This window comes from Sminthopsis crassicaudata, chromosome 1, assembly GCF_048593235.1.
Source record: "Sminthopsis crassicaudata isolate SCR6 chromosome 1, ASM4859323v1, whole genome shotgun sequence".
NCBI classification, from domain to species: Eukaryota; Metazoa; Chordata; class Mammalia; order Dasyuromorphia; family Dasyuridae; genus Sminthopsis; species Sminthopsis crassicaudata.
In genome coordinates, this window is record NC_133617.1 from 655,263,085 (window position 1) to 655,276,409 (window position 13,325).

A 13,325-nucleotide genomic window follows, 5' to 3' on the forward strand; every position below is an offset into this window, starting at 1 on the left:
GAGCTTTGGACTGATCTGTATGAATCATGCTTCATTCTAGAGATGATGAATGAGAATAGCTCTAATTTTCCTTTTTGAAAATTCTGGCTTCATGGTTGTAATCTGGAAAGAGAATTCATCCTCATAATGGAGTTATATTTAATAATCCTACAAACAAATTTCCCTCTGCCCTTTTTTCGGAAGGTTGTTGTTTGTCCTTTGCTCTCAAAGAGGAATAAGACATCAGGGAGATGATACCATGGCATGCAAGTAAATTGGATTTAAGTGAGGGAGGGCTGAGCAAGGTTACCTGGCTCACTTTCCCCTCCAGTGCCATCTAGGACAGTGACCAGATATAGATCAGACAACTGGAGATGGCTCAGGATGTAGAGGGAGACTTTGGCCTTTTTAAACTAAGGTCTTCAACAGGTCTCATTTTGCATCCTGAGCCATCTCCACTTGTCCTGATCTATATATTCATTAAATAAGACATGCTCAATGGAAAGGAGTGACAGCTGCTTTAATTTTCCCTGAGGCAGTTCTGTTTATTAACTTCTGGTGCCAGGTAATTGCAGCTAGATCCAGCATTCTTCTGGAACTCAGTGGTTTACAAATTGCCTTTTGCAGCAAATCTGCCAAACCACCTGCTTGCAATCTGGACAGAGTAGCCTAAGAGTCTCACAGAAGATTCCCAGGTGTATGGAAGCTGCAATACTCTGATTCCCAGCCCCAGCTTCTTACCCCAGTCTCCTTGTGCTGAAGTCCTGGCTCAACAGACTGTCCCCCTGCCCCTTTGAAACAGACCTCCAAGGTATCTTCTTCTGGGAATGTGTTGTACTCCAAATATTTGTGAGTTCTTTAATCCAAAACCAGTTTAGAATCTTAATCTGCTGTTGGTTTGAGAGAAGGTCAGAGGAGGTTAGAGTAAGTCATGTTTGCTCTCTGCCATCTTGGCTCCATCACCATCCCCCAAAATCAGAGACTTTCTAAGTAAAAAGCAAAAAGGATAAATGATGGTCTCATGAGAAAGGGCAACTCCCAGCAATCAAGGTGTCATTAGTAAAGGAGTGCAAAGTGCAAATTGCAAAACATAGGATTATATAGACCCTAACTTGGAAGCCCCCCACCCCAATCCTTTCCTGGTCCTTCCTCCTATTGGCTGGGATTCTGGCTTAACATTCTATTCTACCCAGAGACAAGGAATATTAGCCAATATCAAACTCTTTAGCATATTAGGAACTTAATGCTAATGAAAAGGTGAGTGGGGGGGGGGAATAGGAGGGAAATGTATGTTTAAATAGGTGCATTTAGAATATTCAATTAGATAAGATATTAAGTAACCATAGGGATGGAGTGCCATAATCCAGTCATAATATCCTGGCAATTTTGAATAAACCCAGAATTAGAAGACTAGAATAATTAAATTGCCACATAATGATCTGCTGAGCAAAACTTAAATATAATTTATCTCTGTCCTGAGGAAATCAATAATTTTCATCTGTCACCATGATGGAAGAGTCAAACCAGTATCAGTCAAATGGAGGGGAAATCAGCAAGAGTAGGACAATTTTAAAAGAAATTTAGATTCAAAACATTTAAATGGTGAAATTTTTAAAAAATCTACCTAACACTTAGCTTTCTTAGAATTTTTAATTATCTTACTTGATTGTATTATTTTTGGCTCTTCTATTTTCTTTTGTAATTAAACTATAGAAAGTACATACTCTGAAGTGTGTGGAGAAAAATAATCAATAATTTCATCAGTGAGAATTACAAACCTCAATTAAATACCAAGTTAGAAATTCTGAAAATCAAAAAAGAGATTGACAAAATTGATAAAACTCATTAATAAATTAAGAGTTGTTTTATGAAAAAAACAACAAAATAGATAAATATTTGGTTTATTTGATTAGAAATGGGAAAGGAAAAAAAAATTACCAGCACCAAAAATGAAAGGGTGAATTTACCACCAAAGAAGAAGAAATCAAAGCAATAATTAAAAGCTATTTTGCCCAACTGTATTCCAACAAAATTGACAATCTAATTGAAGTGGATGAATATTTACAAAAAATATTAATTGCCCAGATTAACAGAAGAGGAAATAAATTTTTTTAATATTCCTATTTTAGAAAAAAAAAAAATCAACAAGCCATATATGAACTCCCTATGAAAAAACCTCCAGATCAGATGGATTTACAAGTGAATTCAACCAAACCCTCAAAGAACAATTAATTCTGTTAGATAAACTATTTGGAAAAAATAAGCAAAGAAGGTGTCCTGCCAAATATCTTCTAAGATATAAATGTGGTGTGGATACATAAACCAGAAAAAGCCAAAACAGAGAAAGAAAATAATTCTCCCTAATGAATTCCCAAGCTCCCTAATATTGATGCAAAAATTTTAAATGAAACATTAGCCAAAAGATTACAACAATTTATCAGCAAGATAATGCTCTATGAAGAGGTAAGGTTTACACCAGGAATGCAGGAAAAGGAAATTATTGGCGAAATTGCCCATATTAATAGTGAAACTAACAGAAACCACATGATAATCTCAATAGATGCAGAAAAAGTTTTTGATAAAATACAGCAACATTCCTATTAAAAAAAAAAAAACTATAGAGAACATAGGAATAAAAGGAGTTTTCCTTAAAATAAGTGGCATCTATCTAAAACCACCAACAAGCATTATTTGTAATGGGCAGAACTAGATACATTCTCAATCAGATCAGGGATGAAACAAGGAAGTCTATTATCACCATTTTTATTTAATGTAGAAATGGTGGTTTTAACAATAAGAAAAGAAAAATAAACGGATTAAGAGTAAGAAATGAGAAAATAAAACTGTCATTGTGGATGATATGATGGTAAATTTAGAAAATCAAGCAAAAACTACTTGAAACAACAACTTTAGCAAAGTTGCAGGATATTAAAAAAAAAAAAAAACAACAACAACAACAAAAAAAAACCTTACACAAATCATCAGCATTTCTATGTTACTATCATCTACATCCAGAGACTGAATGTAAATCAACATATCATGTTCACCTATTTTTTTCCAGCTTTTTTGTCATTCTTTTGTTTTGTTTTTTAAACTCTCCTACCTAGAAAACTAGACTACCTAGCAATCTTAAGTTACTGATTTCAAAGATCTTGTTGTTTGTCCTCATTCTGGAAGAGGATCAGAACATCAAGAGATTGATGCTATGTCTTCCAAATGAATTGTATTTAAGTGAAGGAGGACTATGCAAAGGGCAATGGTCCTCTTCAAGAACATAGGATAAGTGACAATAACATGTGTATCTAATCTATTCCACTCATCTACCACTCTATTTCTGAGCCAATGCCAGGTGTTTTTATGACTACTGCTTTATAATAGACTTCTAGATCTGGTACTAAAAGGCCATTTTTTTCTGCTTAATTCTCATAATATTTTTGACCTTCCCTCCCCCCCATATTATTTTATCCAGTTGTTATTATTTTATCTAGATCCATAAAATAATTTTTGGGCACTTTTATTGGTATGACATTGAATAAGTAGACTAATTTAGGTGGAATTAAACATTTTCACCTGATGATTTTTATTCAAATATAAAATCTGCTGTTTGGCTTAACCTGACCCTCTCCAATATTTCTTTTCTTCTTATGCCTTATTGTTTTTACTCTATAATTCAGTGATACCAACCTTTTTTTTTTTACCAAAATATTCCATCTCTACTTCATTTCTATGTCTTATAATTTTCTCTTCACTATTTCCTGCTTTCCCTAGTTCTGCAAATCTCAGTTAAAATCTTACCTTGTATAAGAAGCTTTTGCTTATGTTTCCTTAATCTAGTGCTTTCCTTTGAGATTATCACTACATTGTCAAGTGTGTGTGTGTGGGGGGGTGTAGGTATGTAGAAAGTGATGTAGAGAGAGATAGATATAGATAAAAATATACATAGAAATATATCTATCAATATATCGTTTTTGCATAATCTTTTGTATATAGTCCCACTCATTAGAATGTGAGCTTAATGACAGTATTTTCAGTGCTTAGCACAGTGCCTGTTGTATAGTGATTGCTTAAAGTATATATAGTGTATATATATATATATATATATATATATATATATATATATATATATATATATATATATATATATATATATATATATATATATATATATATATATATATATATATATATATATATATATATATTGGTATACATATATGCAATCTGCTAAGTAGCATAGTGGATAAAGCACTAGGCTTGAAGTCAGAAAGACCTGAGTTCAAATCCAACCTCAGAAACTTCCTAGCTATGTGACATTGGAGAATTAATTTAACTTCTTTTTGCCAGTGGAGAAGGAGATGACAAGCCCTCTTATGGCACTGTCAAAAAACCATTGAGTCATAAATGACCAAAACTATTGTACAACAACAATTTATAATGGTATATAGATACCATTAAGGTATCTGTCTCATCCTATCCCTTCATGGTTTTGCTTTCTTCTTCTAGATCTTTATATTATGAAAGAATTTCATTCCATATACTTTGGAGATGATGAATATTTGTGATGATGGTAATGATGATGTTTTCTCTCCTCAAGACAACTATTCATCTTACCTTGAATTTTTTGGTGATTTCCTTGAGAAAATTTTCACGTTAAAATAAAAAGTCACTTTTTATTGTAAATCTTTTATAAAAAGAAAAAAAAATTTCTTTGAACATGAAGTCTTGCAAAGCACAATTAAGAAAAGAAGCCAACAATAACAACAACAAAGTAATGTTCATAATACCAGGCTATTTAATATCCATTAAAAATTTTGGTACATTTTTTTTTTTCTTTCTGATGGTACAATAGTCATCAGAACCAATTTAATCCATGTTTAAAAAAAATAGAAGCAATATTTCTGAGGCATCCAACTTAAAGAATTATAAGCCATGAAAATTCCCCATATACCCTCAAACACTTTTGATGTTCTTTGTATCTCCTTTATCCCAATTTCCTGTTTAACATCTACTGTTCTTCATCTGTTGTGATGGATGATGAAACACTTTCTATTCAGCCTGGTGAGTCTTTTCCAGATCTAAATCTACATTTCAAGGAAAACTTCTTTTAGAGACTAATGAATTATTTCAACTGAACTCTAAATATTGTTATTTTTGGACAAGTTCTTTGATGACTAGAAAGTTTGATGAGGCTTTTTCTTTGAACCTTTAAATGACTCAACTTTTTTCCCACCCTGAAACCAAATGGCATTTAATGGCTTAAATTTCATTCCAAACTGAGAATGTATCAAGGTCCAGTGGGATCCATACTTGGCAAAGTTCACTCTCCTTTCCCAAAATTAAGCTACTGTTCTAAACATCTGTTCTGAAACACTGGTACTATTGAAAGGGCATCTTCATAACACAAAGTGAATATTTCCTGTAGTGCATTGGATTGAGGAAGGACAAAAATGGGAAGGCAAACATTTCAATTTCTCATCTTCTTGTTCCTTTTTAGAGTTCTGGCACTTTTTCCTAATGGTACAAAGACAACATGATGGCCTCAGGGCTGGTTCGTGAAGATATTTAAAATACACAACAAACTTCAGGATATTTTGCCAATTACTTAGCATAATGCTATGCATATAGCAGACATTTTCTAAGATGATTATTGAATTTTCTAAACAATGAAATTAGATTTTGGATGAATAACACTTCCCTGCATTATATTTATACTTCTGTAAAATATCACAGACTGTATCTCTTTAGATGCTAAATTAATCCTTTTAAATTAATTGGGAAACAAGGTTGACACATCTATTGTCTGAATCCTATACCAGATACTTCCTAAGAGGCAAGTCATTTCAGTTTGTTAATCCTCAATTTCTTCACTTGTAAGATAGGACTAAATTAAGAAATTTTTGTCTGACTCAAATCAAATAATGTTAGTGAAAACTGATTTGCAAACTGTGAAGCACTATATATTGTTAAATACAGTTATTTATTGTTTTTGTTGTTATTTTTGTGTTAATCTAAATACTTTGAATAAAAATCATATTGTTTTTCCCCCAAAATTATCCAATCAGTGCATTGCTATAAAGCATGAAAAGCTGCATTGTATAGTGGTATTTTGAAAAACAAATTTAGAAACCTTAAGCTTCTGTTCATATGTGAGAGTTTAGACAAGTGTATTGAGAATGAATTACAGGGAATCATACCTACTTTATATATTATTAACCAATCACTAAATAGATATTTACTAAGAACCTTATTCACTATACTGTGTCCTGGGTATATAAGGATGAAACAGTCCTCATTTCCAAAGTTATTACCATCCTTTTGATTTCAATTGATCATTAGTTAAGCTCTAAGAAATATATTCAAAAGTACATGTGCTCATTTGTCCAGCCTTGTGCTATGTATTGGTGATGCAGAGAAAAAAATGAAGCAATATTTGCCCTTAAGCAGCTTACTCTGCTGCAATTAAATTACAAGAACAGATGGTCATTGAGTTGGGGCAAAAACTAACAGGACATGAAGTTCTGCTACAATTGGACTTTTTGGCACTAGGTAACATTGCCTCATTGTTGCTGTTGTGTCTCACTACTGTTGCAACACCATATTGTTTGATTCTTTTTCTAGCCATAACTATCTTTCTATTTCTCTATTATTTCTCTATTTCTCTCTGTTTCTGCCTCTGTGTGTGTGTCTCTGTCTCTGTCTGTCTCTGCTTGTCTCTCCCTCCCTCTCTTCCTCCTTTTCTCCCTCTTTCTCTCACTCTCTCTCTTTTTGTTTAGTCTTTTAGGCTCAGTGTCTGGAATTTTCTCCTAGAATTCCTGTTTGATGATGAAACACTTGATGAATTGGATCAAATTGATGGATTAGAGAATAGAGAGAATTGGGTCCTCATAGAAAGAGAAGCATGGAAGTCTGGAGTTTACTTTAAAGCAATTAGTCTTCAACCTATCCCATCCTCCCAAAACCAGCCTCTGGTAATTCACATTAGTCAACAGCAATGAGTCATTAATTTCCTGCCTATATATATATATATATATATATATATATGTATATATATATATATATATATATATACAGGATTCATCGAAAAATGATAAAACTGACTTTATCCCAAGCATTGCTTAGATACATGAGCAAAGCATGTAGCCTAAACTACTATCCTTCCCCAATGCTGGAATGACATGAAGGCATCTCTGTGGAGGTTGTGGATTACACAGTTCACAGAAAAAGTACACAATACTCATAACAAGACATTGTTTGATTAAAGAGATTTGGCAGGATTTGGGAACAGGTTGGGAAAGAGTCTTTCATCCTAGAATAGGTTTGACAGTCTCGATATTAAGGAAGCCAGTTAAGCGGCTTCCTTGGTGTGATCATGGAGGTCTCTGCTCTGTAGGCTATGGTAACTGCAGAGGCAGCTGCAGTTTTCAATTCTGTTATTGTTCCCTCTCTGGTTTACAGCTGCGTTATTTGATCTAGTAAGGGTGTGGAAAGCAAGGAAAGATTCTGTCAGAAAGGATTTGGCAACAACCATAAAATAAGAGTTATTTCAAGCCATTCCTTTTCTTTTTTAAAAAATAATTTTATTGATATATTTTAAAAATAAATGCCACTGACAATTTTAGACATCTTCCTCCCTGTATGGACTACACTCTGGTACCAAAATGAAATAGGTAAGAAAATTTGGCTAAATTATGATCATGAATAACAGAGAATGTAATATCCTCTACCTGACCCCTTTTCACCAAGAAGAGGGAGATGTTTCATCATTTGTCCTCAGGGACTTAGATTGATTATTACATTAAGTTGGATATCAAGTTGTGTCATTTTCTTTTTTAAATGAAGGGGAAAAAAATGTAGTGTGTGTGTTTGTGTGTGTATAAGTGTATGTGAAGTTCACCCACATGAAGAATGTGCATTTCAACCACAGACCTAAAAAAGTTAGAAATAAAATGGAGAACAATTGCTTTCTATTCTCAGAATTCTCTTTTTCCCTTTTTTTTCTATAGTGTTATTTGTGTAATACTATATCACTTAGATTTTTATTTATATGTGAATATTAAAGTATATTTTATTTATATATTAATACTTTTTTAGGTTTTTAATATTATTTTTCAGTACTGTGTATACATGAAATTTCTGAAATTGCCTCCAATATTCAATTAATTTGGAGAGCCTTAACATGTAATGTTCCTTGCCATACTAACAATGTATCACTTAAAATATATCCCCTTTTCTTTAATTTTAAATATTCTGTCTTTCATAAGTATGCTATTGAGTCTTAGAAAATCCTCCCTCCCCCCAAAAAAGCCCTTCTGTGTGATTATGTGTTGATGCCTATTATATTAATTGATCTGAAAAGTATCTCATCATTTAATCACTGGTTTTTAAAAGAGGAAGATAGAAATATCTGGGAATAATATAGATAAGGAAGATGGACACTTGCTACTTAATTTTGGGGATATTATTCATTAAGTTCCTACAATATACATCTGATACAATTAGGCAGAAGTGTGTGTGTGTGTTGGGAGAGAAGTGGATCCTCACAGAAAGTGAAGCATGGAAGTCTGGAGTTTACTTTAAAGCAATTAGTCCTCAACCTATCCCATCCTCCCAAAACCAGTCCCTGATAATTCAAATTGATCAACAGCAATGAGTTACTAAGTTCCTGCCCTTCTATATATATGGAAAGTGAATAGTTCATGATTATACCATAGCTATGAACCTAGAAACTTGATAGTAGTGTCTTGGACAGAAATGGGGAAGTATACACGAAGGGAGATTTTAGAAGCAACAATGAGTTCATTTTTAGACATGTTTAATTTAAGACATCTCTGATACATCAGCATTAAATGTCTAACAGGCAGTTGAATAGCAGTTTGCAACATTGTACAGGAGCCAGCAACAAAATCATTACAAAGAAAAACAAGAAAATAAAATGGTTGTCTAATGAGGTTTTACAAATAGCTGAGAAAAGGAGGAAAGGGAAAAGGAAAGGAGAAAGAAAAGGATATAGCCAACTGAATGCAAATTAGAAAAAGATTTATGTCCCAATCCTGAAGAAAGGCCGTTATAAGAATGCTTAAATTAACAAAGAATTGTGCTCATTGCACACACCAGCAAGGTTATACCTAAGATTCTGCAAGCTAGGCTTAAGTAATATGTGAACTGAGAATTACCAGAACAGGCTAGCTTTTAAAGAGACAGAAGAACTACAGATCACATTGCCAGTATTCACTATATTATGGGGAAAATAAGAGAGTTCTAGGAAAAAAAATATCTGCTTCTGTTTCATTGAGTACTATTGACTATGTAGATCACAACAAAATGTGGCAAGTAGTATAACTAGGCTGTATATTGTCACCTTATTTAGTTAACTTATATGGAGAGTACACCAGGAAAAATGTTAGGCTGGATGAATCAAAAAGCCAAAATTAAAGTTGTCTGGAGAAATATTAATAGCTATGTGGAAAATATCACTCTGATAGCAGAAAATAAAGAAGAATTAAGAAGTCCCTTTCATGAAGTCCCTTCATGAAAATGAAAGAGGAGAGCATAAAATGTGTCACAAAGTTTAACATGAAAGTTAATCATAAAGTTTAACATGAAAAACCCTTAGAGCCTGGCAACAAGTAGTATCACTTCCTGACAAATATTAGGAGAAGAAATGGAAGCAGTATGAGACTTTTTTTTTTTTTTAATTTTGGGACTCACTTTTGGGATCACTGCAGACAGTAAGTGTAACCATGAAATTAAAATTTTCTTGGGAGGAAAGTTATGACAAATCTAGAAAGTATACTACAAAGTGGAGAAATCATCTTGTCAACAAATATCTATGTAGTCAATGCTAAAGTTTGTCCAGTAGTAAGGTATAAACTACAAGGAAAGTCTAACTTGTAGAATCAATGCTTTCAAATTGTGGTCCTGGAGAGACTTTTGAGAATCCCTTTACTTAAAATAGTTCAGACTGTTCACTGGAAAATCAAATGCTGAAACTGAAGCTTAATACTTTGGCTACATAATTAGAAAAGGCTCATTGGAAAAGATACTGATGTTGGGTAGGATTAAAGGCAAAAGAAAAAGAGGAAGGCAGACAATTAAATGAACAGATGGTGTCACAGAAGTAATGGACATGAGTTTGGATAAACTTTGGGAGATAGTGGAGGTTAAAAACATGCTAATGTCCATGGAGACAAGAGACTTGAACATGACTGAACAAAAATAAGAGGGTACAGAAAAAGTTAGTGAGCCAGGTATTGAACTTTGAGCAAACAAAGAAATTGACCAGGTTATGAACATATGACACCTACCATAATTTGGATGGATTGGAAAATTGTGATTGTGTATACTTCAAAGGAAGAAACAAAGTTTCTAGAGGGAAGGTGGCAAAAAGAGAATCTGAAAGTGTCAGTGGAAATTAAGGAGAATACTGACTAATGAAAGTATAATCAATGTTTGAGAAGAAAATCAGGGATGTTCTATTGACAGAGAAGATTTCAATGACAGCTCTTTGAAGGGTTGGAGAAAAAGAGGTTTCTTGACTCCATGGGCCTTGTTTTTTTCTTCTGTAAAATTATGGGAAGGAATTATATGGTCAGTACCATTATGGGATCTTTTAGTAGCTTTCAGAACCATCTAGATTACATTAAGAGAGGAAGATACCTATTTTTATTTGCTTTATTATTTTTTTCAGTTAACAAAAATCTAGTTCCCTACCCCTCACATCTTTACAGTTTTTTGTTTTTTTTTTTCTTCAGGAATATACATTAAAATTGGTTACAAGTGATCCCTTTAGCAAGCTAGTGCCAGAGATATTTAGGAAGGCTACTTTGAATTAGACAATTGGGTAAGACTAGTGATTGTGTGATGCACAGACCCTTGCTATGAAGGGCTCCTAGAAAGCCGTAAGCATGATCCTTGTAGTTTTAATCTCTATAACATAATGAAATCTATATCTTTTTTTTTTTTATAAAGACATAATTCATTTAATACAATGAATTTAAAACAGCACTTTTATACATCTCAGAAATATAATATCGTTTCCTCTCTATTCTTCTTGGTAGAAGAAAATAAAGATTAGGGGAAGGGGGATTGGTTAGATGAAACCTAGACCTTTCTATTTAATTAATTCCACAAATATTTATTGAACAATAACTATGTACGATAAATTGATAGATCATATGAAGAGATATAGTATTTGGATAAGGGATTGTCCTCATTTAATAGAGCCTAGATTTTGGAGATGGGGAACCAAGACTTGAATATGATCAAGTAAAATACACAATAGTACACAGTGAGTATATTTGAGAAATAACAAACAAAATGCCAGATACATTTTGGGATAAAGGCTATTATTGATAGTTCATATCTGAATTTATCTTTAACAGATGGTTAAGAATTAAGCCAATAAAAGGAGAAAGATAGGACATTTCATGCATAGGGAAATAGCATAAACAAATAAACAAATAAACAAAAAACAGAGATAGTATATTAAGGTAACCAAGAGATCTGATTTGATTGGAATACAGAAAATAGGGAGAATGACAATGCAATGAAAAAGTAGAATGTTATCAGATTGTTTAGGGCTTTGAAAGCCAGGTTAAATAGTTTAATTTACATCATAATCAATAGGTAAGTACTCATGATTTACAAGTGAACAAATAACATTAATACCTGTGTGATCTAACTCAAGTCACTTATTTAAGCAAGAACATGATTTGTAACTGAGGGATCAGACCTCTTCCAGCTCTAAAATTTATGAAATTATAGAATTCTTCTGAAAATCTTTGGCCATGTCTCCATTTATTCTCCAACTGACCATGACTGAAAAATTATTGCATATGAAATACTGATTTGTTTGGAAAGTATAGAGATTAGTAAAATGGTATTTTTAAATGTCTATCATATACATAAATAACCTTGTAGATAGGCTGTACTTAATTAAAGTTCAGTTTCTCAGCCAAATTCTATCTGCTATCATTATATGATGTCACACAATGAAATAATGATAGTTAAGTAAATGGACAATCATGCATGCTTCTGGATTTTAATTTTATCTGACCCATATTAAAATAATTTCATTCTAGTATGGCAAATGTTCAGATTTCTACCTTATTTGGAGAACAATTGTAATAAAAGTTCTTTATAATTTGACATTGAATACTATATGTTCTGCATTGGTTTGGATTTTGAAATTTTCAAAGAAAATTTATTTTTGTTTTCTATTCATTTCACTTGTGTCTGACTCTTTGTGACCCCATTTGGGATTTTCTTGACAAAGAAAATGGAGTGGTTTGTCATTTCCTTCTTCAACTAGTTTCACTGATGAGGAAACTGAGACAAATAGAGTTAAATGAGTTGTCCAGGATCACCTGGCAAGTAAGTGTCAGAAACTGGAATTGAATTCAGGTCTTCTGACTCCAGGCCCAACACTCTAGAGTTATGCATTATATCTATATCTATTGTCTACCTGATGAATGAGTTGAAGTGATCCTGGGAAATTTTTTGCCCCAGCAGGAAATGTCATAAAGTCCTTTTTAGTTAAAACACAATAGAACAGGATGTTGCTTAGTTCATATTACTTAGTTGCTATATTTCATCTCTATTTTTTTTCATATGCCTTTGCTTTCTGAATTTTTATGGACCCCTTGATCCAATATGCCTAATTATTGATTTTCATTCTAGAAACTATATGGTTTCCTGGTTTCTGATCCTCAGTTTTCTTCAGCCTTTTTATCTCTTTCCCTTTCTGATTTCTGACATTGCTTCAACTGGACATCTGTTTAGTGCCTTTTTAGACTTCTAACCAGTTACCTTGTTGCATACTCACTAGCTAAACTGATTCTAAGATTGATGTCTTTTTAATTCCTGATCAAGATACCATGTTTCTTGTTCCCTGATTTTTTTTTTTCTTTTTCACTTCTACTTCCCAACTTCTCTGACTTCCTCTAAGTCCCAGCTAAAATTTTATCTTTTATAGGAAGTATTTCTCATTCCCACTTAATTTTTGTATCTTCCATTTTTTTTATTATTTCCATTTTATTCTGTATGTAGCATGTTTATGTATACTTGTTCACATTATGAGGGAAGAAATGCTATATAAAATAACATTGTGTTCCTTTTTTAAACTCTTGCTCTACTAGAGAATCATACTACATGTAGAAGTCAAAGCAATTACTGAATTTTAAAAAAAATCTAAAGTTCACAAGTGAGTGGACTGTGTGTTGTGTAATGATTCAGCCATATATGTTTACAGTAATGCAAGTGCTTTTCCATGTACCACCTCAATTGGTTTTCAGCCAAAGAAAACCTCCAAGATGTAGGTAGGAAAGGTATTACGCATATTCTAAAAA

At 32.8% G+C, this 13,325-nt stretch overlaps 1 protein-coding gene across 5 annotated transcripts in view; it reads left to right on the forward strand.

Annotated features, from left to right (window-relative positions):
* The window catches only part of LOC141551390 (E3 ubiquitin-protein ligase Topors-like), a 342,185-nt gene that overhangs the window by 15,663 nt on the left and 313,197 nt on the right, over nt 1–13,325 (forward strand). The gene's annotated exons all lie outside the window — the stretch shown is intronic.